Here is a 7,006-nt window from a genome sequence, read left to right as displayed (position 1 = left end):
AGAAAGGGTTAAAGGGTGTGTCACATCAAATTGCATCACGGAAAAAACAGTGTAGAAATTCGCCCAGTAGACCGATCCTTTTGAAAATTTTAGACAGTAAAATAAAAACTATTAAACAACTTTTGGCATTTTCTTTTTATTCATACTTCGAGCCCAAGCCCGTATGCTCGAACCTTCCTCTTTACCCCGTCCATAAGGTTCTGTACAACGTCAGGTTGTAGTTTTTTTTAACAGAAATCCATTTTCTCTAGAAGTCCCCTCCGATTTGACAACTTTTGGGTTCTTCCGGAGGGCCTGCTTCATAATCGCCCAATATTTTTCTATTGGGCGAAGCTCCGGCGCGTTGGGCGGGTTCATTTCCTTTGGAAGAAGGTGACCCCGTTGGCTTCGTACCACTCCAACACGTCCTTTGAATAGTGGCACGAAGCGAGATCCGGCCAGAAGATGGTCGGGCCCTCGTGCTGCTTCAATAGTGGTAGTAAGCGCTTCTGTAGGCACTCTTTAAGGTAAACCTGCCCGTTTACCGTGCCGGTCATCACGAAGGGGGCGCTAAGCTTTCCGCAAGAGCAGATCGCTTGCCACACCATGTACTTTTTGGCAAACTTGGATAGTTTCTGCTTGCGAATCTCCTCCGCAACGCTGAATTTGTCCTCTGCGGAGAAGAACAACAGGCCCGGCAGCTGACGAAAGTCCGCTTTGACGTAGGTTTCGTCGTCCATTACCAGGCAATGCGGCTTCGTCAGCATTTCGGTGTACAGCTTCCGGGCTCGCTTCTTCCCCACCATGTTTTGCCTTTCGTCGCGGTTAGGAGCCTTCTGAACCTTGTATGTACGCAGGCCCTCCAGCTGCTTGGTCCGCTGGATGAATGAACTTGACAAATTCAGCTTATTGGCGACATCCCGGACCGAACATCTCGGATCACGTCTAAACTGCTTAACTACGCGCTTGTGATCTTTTTCACTGACGGAGCATCCATTTTTGCCGTTCTTCACCTTCCGGTCGATGGTTAGGTTCTCGAAGTATCGTTTTAGTACTCTGCGGACCGTGGATTGGACGATTCCCAGCATCTTACCGATGTCCCGATGTGACAACTCCGGATACTCGAAATGAGTGCACAGGATTAATTCACGACGCTCTTCTCGTTCGACGACATTTTTCCAAATTTACGAAAAGTTGACAGTGAAGCATGGCCAACGTGATCTATACACTCTTATCTGATTATAAGCGAAAGCTGAAGATATAATTCCTAAAAATTAAATTTCTACAGCGTTTTTTTCCGTGATGCAATTTGATGTGACACACCCTTTACTTTTATCCCTTAGCTCCCTCCTCTTGGAATAAATGGGCTCTCTTTCACTATCGCTGTCGTGAAAAAAAAACATTTCACAATCTTTTCCTTCTAATCATAATCCCAATATAATATCAAATTGAATTTGTTTTTCGGCATTGATTTTTGCAATAGCCAGACTCTTCGCTTTGTTTACGAGCCCAAAAATTTGACATTTTTCTTCGAGACAAATTTTGCTCGAAATCTAGTACAGGTCGGACTCGATTATCCGGAGACTCGATTATCCGGAATTTTAGACTCGATTATCCGGAGTATTTGATTTTTGATTTTCGGAAATTTTGAATAAATTGTATAATAATTCTATATTGAATAGCTAACACAAGCTTTGCGCAGTGGCGATATCGTAACCAATGAGGTACATCCGAGGTGCGATTATTGCTAGTTGAAAAAAAAACAGCTAACATGGATATCAAAAGAAAGGGCTTGATTAGTAGAATACAGTTATTTATGAAAAATGCAAATCCAAGATGGCGGCCACTACAAAATGGCGGATTACATATTTTCTCAGAAGCCCATCAATATGGGTATCAAATGAAAACGATTGCCTAGTAGAACACCGTTATTTTAAAAAAAAATGCCCAAAAATGTATCAAAAGAAAGTTCTCGACTAGTAGAACAAAGCAGATATTGAAAAATCCTATTTCAAGATGGCCGCAGTCCCCAAACAACAAATTAATTTTTGAATGGTTTCATCCAGCTTGACCTGTTCCTATGTATGTTTGAATGTTCGTTGGGTTGTCCCACATTAATAAAAAATTGACCCCGTTCCTGTTGAATGATTAATCTGAAATTTGGAACATACATTTAATTCTACTGTCATTATAAAATTGCGTATTCCATGATCTTGAAAAATTCAATTTGGCCGCTGCAAAAACTTGTAACCTTTCAACGTTAAGGTGAAGTTAAAGTGGCTATCACATGTACAGTGGGCTAAAAATCGTGATTTTTGAAGATTTTGCTTGAATTTTCACCAGGAATTGTTTAAATCGATATTGCAGCCAAATTAAGAAAGATAGAAGAACAAATTGTGGAACGGTTAAAGAGCTTCATTTTAATTGATAGAAACAATCTAGTTTAATATAAATTTTTAGGATAAAATTAATAATAAGACATTAAAAATTATTAACTTTTAAGTGTTTCACTTTCCAAAATGTTATTAAAATTCACTAATTTAGTTGTTCCACTACTATATGTTGTACTAAATTTTCTCATCTTTCAAATGAGAGCATCAGAATCGTCTTCCGTAGCGTACTTTTTAATGTAGAGCCAGTTTGAAGCTACAGAGTCCGAAACAAAAAAAAAAGTTCTGTAACTCTGTCATTGTTGAAATTTGAACATATGCGTAGGAGGATTGTTTTCATCAAATATAATCGTCTATCACCTCCTGAGGGAATCTGGATAATTTTTTTTTATGTGAGAAAGGTGTTTTCTGACTTTAAGGGGATGAATCAAAAATCAAATTCCTCTTTTATTTTCAAATAACGAAATATACATGTAAAAAAACAAATAAAGAAAAAAAATTGTTCTGACTCGATAATCCGGAGGATTCGATTATCCTGAGTGAAAAAAAAAATCAATACTCCGGATAATCGAGTCCGACCTGTATACTGAAAATATTAATTCGAAAAATGTACATAATACCAAATTCCATTCGACTCGAGTTTGAATTTTCTCGAACCGAGTTACTCCTTTCGGAATGCGGAATGCCATCTCTGAATTGCCGGATTTTTTACTTTTATCATTCGGGCATTTGTCGCATTCGAGTATTTGTCACATTCGCTTAACTGTCCATTCTGATAAATGTTACATTCGGGTATTTGTTACATTCGGGTGAATGTCATTTAAGTATTTGTTACATTCGGGTAAATGTGCTTCGGGTGAACATGTTGCGGGTGAATGTTGTTCAATGGTGTTCGGGTAAATATTATATAACCATTAGAAGCTACACATTTTAGTACATTTTGGTTTTTTTCAACCAAACCAGCCATCTAGCTATTTCATACATTTTCAAGAAAAATTGAAGCGCGTATCCGATAGATGAAAACTAACAATCGGAAGGAGCCAAGTCATATTCATAATCAAACACTCAAAACATTATCCCTAATAAAAGAAAAATCAATTCCTGACGATTTTGTTCAAACCCGATGTATAGTTATTTATGGTTGTCAATAAAGATCATAAAGTGAAAAGGTAACCTTGCTCAGAAGTAACTAATATTTACCGCCATCAGCATTCACGGCGACGTGAGCAGACAGAATCGAAATCTAATAATATCTACCACAAGAACCAGAGCCAGAGGGGAAAACAAAAACAGCACACGTCTTCGAGACACGTCGGCTCCATCATAACTCAACATAAAACCTGGTCCCCGTGCCAAAGTTGGATTGAACTTGAGCTTGAAAATACTGATGTTTTTTCTATTTATCCTTGGGATGGCATATCTGTGTTCGCTTCACTTTTTCGTTATCTTTCTACTTCCCATAACTTTGACGACTGTGGTGACTAACGAATGGAAGTTATGGCCCGGATTTGATTGTAAAATGCTTGCAATCGTGGCATTTTGCCAAAATGATATATTCCGCCTAACTCGTAGCTACAATAAGTAATGCTAGAGTGTATGTTTAATGTGCCGAACTATCTGAGTGGTCTCTTTCGCACAATACAATTGGTTATGTATTGTATTTCTGCACCCATTTTGCTTATTTTCATGAGTTGATTTCAACCAAGGAGTTTTATATTTAAAGCATCGTTTGTATATACAATTTCTATGCAAAGGAATGTCGTAAAGAATAATAATAACACTACTGGCGGAAGGCCAGCCTTAGCATCTCATCTTGCTAAACCAGAAGAGTGCGTGATCACATTACTAGCAAGGCTCCATTCTCCAACAGCAGAACAAACTTGAAAAATTATAAACAAATTCAAAATGACAATACAAACCAATCGGTCAAAGGAAGTGGTCCCAATGAAGACACTATAATCAAACAACAGCAACGTCAGACGACGAAGGGTTTCGGCGCGAAACTTCCCTCCCCCGCCCGCTGTAGAACCAGACTCCAGAATGCCATTGCAACAATTGCGTGAAAACGATTTCGGAATAAAATATTTAAGCGCATTAATAATTCATTTTACGATGTACGAACAAGCGGAGCCGCATAAATCATACCTTCCGTCCGTAATTGAGTTTTGCCAAGAGTTGCGTTCGGTCGAGAACTGTTTTGTTCTCCGATTTGGTCCAATTTTGCACGTGTATTATGGTTCCCTCCGTGTGAGGAGTGCCGCCGGAGATATAGAGGCGCATGCAAGCAAACAAGCCACTCGGAAGATATGTTGGAGGAAAAACTTCAATACGTGCTTCAGATGAATGTTTCATGAGTGTTTTATGGGTCTTGTTATCAGGATTTTTTTTCTTTTTGTTTTTTTTTGTATCGCTTTTCCCTTTCTACCCAGCTGAGCGTGTTCCAATATTGGTTACAAGGCTATAGTGCTAATCAAATAATCAGTGCTTCCACAGCGAGCAATAATCACGAGGAGAGAAGATTAAACGCTCCACGTGTGGAACACTAGATTTGGGATGAGGAACTGGCCGCAATATGTTCGGACAATCACGGAAACTATTCTTCGATCGATAACATCCCGATGTGTATCAGAACAATTTAAAGTCATTTCATAAAAATGAAATTTAATGAAAAATGCATCATATTAACCCTTTGCGGTCGTATGACTCTCAGCCACCACAACAATGATTCATACTAATCGACTACTTTGTTCTATCATGTATCAGTTTACACTTCTCAAAAATGAACTTCAAATGTCTAACGAATCTGTCCACGATTAATACGGAGCTTCAAAGAATAAAAGGTAACGGTACGCATTATAAGCAAAAGATTATTAGCGTGAAAAAATAAAATGATAGTCACGATGCTGAGTAGCTACGATACCTCGGATATAACAACTGTAGTGAAATGAAAGGAGGTGGCACTGTCTACGTTAGCAAACCAAATTTTATGATAAATAAAATGGGAGAGAGGAGTACGAAAATTTGTGGAATAACTTGTAGCTAATTCACGTAATTAACAGGAAGGAAAATTATAAAATATAATTTTAATATGAAAGCCGTACATTCAAACAAATTGTTCAGTTAATACAAAGCTAAAGTTAATAAAAAAAAGTTGGTTATATCTCATATTCTTAGGGGCAGTACCATATACCACGGGGACAGAAAAAGCACGATTTTAGACACCCCCTCTCCCTCCGGGGACTAGGATTAGCATTGAGCTAGTTGTCCAATATGGTAGGTGGTATGAATTCAGAATTGTTAAGTTGAAAATTAGTCTCCATCTGTTGCTGATGATTAGTAATATCTCTTGAAGGTGTGCTTCCTTCAACAGTTAAGAATTGTCCTGGCCACGTCCTTGCAACTGCTAAGGAAAGGGAAGGAATATTAGTTCGACATGTACTTAAGAGAGATGCAGAGAGCTCTACGACCTCTCATAAATGTCTTGGGAATTCAGGAATGTGTTAGTAGGGAAGGTAAGTCGTAGAATATACTCAGCCTGTGTTGTTGTTATAGCTATTACTATTACTGTTACTATTACTATTACTATTATTATAACTATAACTATAACAATAACTATAACTATTACTATTACTATTATTATAACTATAACTATTACTATTACTATTAGGCTAACAAAAAAGTCCTGCGGTATTTTTTTTGAATTTTCATTTGTTCATAAAATTAGTTACAATCATCTGTTTTAAGTCAAATATGCGCCGCTTTGTTCGATGACTTGTTCCCAACGAGATGCCAACTTCATAATACCCCTGTTATAGAAGCTCGCTTCCTTATTGGCAAAAAAAACTCGGATAGCCAATTTTCACAGGCCTCTTTTGTGGCTAACTTCTGACTACCTAGCTCGTTCGCCATGGACAAAAACAGCTGGTAGTCACTTGGTGCAAGGTCCGGACTATACGGCGGATGCGAAAGAACCTCCCATCCGAGCTCCCGAAGCTTCTGGCGCGTCACCAAAGAAGTGTATGGCCTGGCGTTGTCCTGATGTAAGACAATGCGGCCTCTGTTTATCAAAGATGGCCTCTTCTTCATGAGTGCTACCTTCAAGCGGTCCAGTTGTTGGCAGTACAGGTCCGAATTGAGCGTTTGGCCATAGGGAAGCAGCTCATAATAGATTATTCCTTGACAATCCCACCAAACACACAGCAGAACCTTCCTGGCCGTTAATGAGGGCTTGGCCACCGTCTGAGCCGCTTCAGCGGGCTTCGACCACGACCGTTTGCGCTTCACGTTGTCGTAAGTGACCCACTTTTCATCGCCAGTCTCCATCCGCTTCAGAAACGGGTCGATTTTATTGCGGTTCAGCAGCGATTCACATGCGTCGATACGGTCAAAGATGTTTTTTGCGTCAACGTGTGTGGCACCCATACATCGAGCTTCTTTGTGAATCCAAGCTTCTTCAAATGATTAATAACGGTTTGATGACTTATCCCCAGCTCTTGGCCTTGGCTTGCTACGGCTGCTACTATGCCGGTCTTTCTCGGCTAATTCAGCGATTTGTCGCAATTTTCGACGACAGGCCTTCCGGAGCGTGGCGCATCTTCGACGACCTCTACACCAGAACGAAAACGTTGAAATCATCG

The 7,006-nt window shown here is 39.5% G+C and overlaps 1 non-coding gene across 1 annotated transcript; it reads left to right on the top strand.

Annotated features, from left to right (window-relative positions):
- The first annotated feature begins 1,669 nt into the window (after positions 1 to 1,669).
- LOC129780701 (U4 spliceosomal RNA) lies at positions 1,670 to 1,814 on the top strand. The gene has a single exon (XR_008744006.1). It is a non-coding gene; the product is annotated as a U4 spliceosomal RNA (small nuclear RNA).
- Positions 1,815 to 7,006: the final 5,192 nt, after the last annotated feature.

This window comes from Toxorhynchites rutilus, chromosome 3 (assembly GCF_029784135.1).
Source record: "Toxorhynchites rutilus septentrionalis strain SRP chromosome 3, ASM2978413v1, whole genome shotgun sequence".
NCBI classification, from domain to species: Eukaryota; Metazoa; Arthropoda; class Insecta; order Diptera; family Culicidae; genus Toxorhynchites; species Toxorhynchites rutilus.
The sequence above is the reverse complement of the archived record's forward strand: the minus strand, read 5'-3'. Positions and strand labels throughout refer to the sequence as shown.